Genomic DNA, 1,851 nt, shown 5'->3' on the forward strand with positions numbered 1-1,851 from the left:
CGACAAGGCTATATGGCCCCAGGGATATGTTGCTCATATGCTTTTTTAAATATTTATCTTGAGAGGAATAATGAGAGAGTACAAAATCGCGAAATAGTCCTTTTAGAACATAAATACTTAATTACTTTTAGAACATAAATACTTTTCTCTAAATTTCGTTAAAATCAGTATAATATTACAGTTAAGAAATCGAAAAGAAAAATGATTTGGTAAATAAATAGCAAATTTAGGTTTGGACAGCAAAAATGATTTGGTAAATAAATAGCAAATTTAGATTTGAACAGCAAAGTAAATTTCAGAGCCTCTATAAAAGAAATTCTATATTAATATTCTCCATTTATCCTGATTGAATAAAATTAAGCGATGTATTACTAGCTAGAATGAAATTTCTTGCAAGTATATAGTATACTGTTTCTAATAATAAGTGCAATTTTCATATACTGACTGATATAAACTGACTGAAATAAAGTCCGCATACGGGCGGACGAGGTAAAGTTAATCTATAATTGAAGGTCGGCAGGAGAGCTGTGGAGACTTCTCGCGAAGACACTCTCTAGAACTACTAATCAGGATACATATTTTATATGTAGCTTTTTTTATCCTATGCAACTAAACTTCTTACCAGGGCAAGATGACTATGTTGCTGCAAATTCGTATTTTGGTTATTACAAGATAAAATATACGGTTAACAAGATCGTAGCAGACATTAATACATAGATAAGAAGGTTGCCTCTATTATATTTATAGAGTCAGTCACAACAATTAATTGCCTGAGAAGTTTTAACTTCGAAATTCTGAAATATAGAGCATCAAGCCCCGGTCTCCTCTACGCGAAGTGTGAGACATTTATCATCAGACATTCTGTACATTGAATATAAATATCGCATCTTTGCTTCTAAAGTAACACAACTCTAAAAACGTGATTTTCAAGTTATTACTATGAACGAATTAGGTGAACATATCGGGGTTATGAGCTGAAAATGACAGAAATGACATTTGATCATGTTTCTAAGAGTAAATATTTTTCGCCGAGAAATATTACTTTTAGCCAATAATTTTCCGTTAAGTTAAACGACAATTCTTTCCTTTTTCTGGAAAATTTAATTTTTTGGATTGTATTACTTTTGAGAAGCAAGGTTCTGATATATTATTATAAGTGTGTCATTGTAAGTGTTGTCATGTTAATTAGGTACTGAAATACCGAAGTAAAGGCGAACTATTTTGTCGCGGAGTAATCGAATTGTTGCAGGTCGGCTGCAAAGAAATCGAACCACGAAGGTCCACGTTAAATTCGCACAGATCGCGCCGGGCAAATCGGCAGAATATTTAACGGACGTCTGATCGACGCTTCTCTACACTCGCGTAGCTGCTCTCCGATGACGAAAATACTCGATTCCCGAGACGCATATGCACACGTACATCGCGTAAAAATACTTAAGCGTTTTAAATAGCGACCATCTCCCGAAATATCCGCGTCGTTTTAATGCGATATCGAGCCGGCTCGCCGCTTGACAGCCGGCGTGATTCCGACTTACGTCTCTCGAATCGCCGCCGCGCCCGGCTGCCAATGATTGAGATCGTGAGTCGCACATGAACCATGAATAATTTCACTCACTCGGCGACGACAGAGTGCTTAGGTGCGGCGGCAGGCCGGCGTAAGGAAGCGTCGGCAGGTAATTCCGCGGTAACGGCAGCCCCGGTGGAAAGAGTTTGGGCGCGGTCGCCGCCAACGGTTGCTCCTGCTGGCCGCTGCTTCCGGCGCCGGTCGAGTGCGAGTCACTGCCGGGCGACGAAGAGGACGCCGTGGCGCCCGACGACGAGGATTTCGGTTTGGTGAGGTTCAAAGGAGCG

At 39.9% G+C, this 1,851-nt stretch overlaps 1 protein-coding gene across 7 annotated transcripts in view; it reads right to left on the reverse strand.

The window, feature by feature from the left end:
- Positions 1 to 1,851, reverse strand: part of LOC116845685 (transcription factor Sox-5) — a 343,917-nt gene that overhangs the window by 14,171 nt on the left and 327,895 nt on the right. The window lies entirely within an intron of this gene.

The sequence above is a fragment of the Odontomachus brunneus genome, unplaced genomic scaffold, assembly GCF_010583005.1.
Source record: "Odontomachus brunneus isolate Ranch 3 - 2012 unplaced genomic scaffold, Obru_v1 Obru_scaffold_056, whole genome shotgun sequence".
Classification (NCBI taxonomy): domain Eukaryota; kingdom Metazoa; phylum Arthropoda; class Insecta; order Hymenoptera; family Formicidae; genus Odontomachus; species Odontomachus brunneus.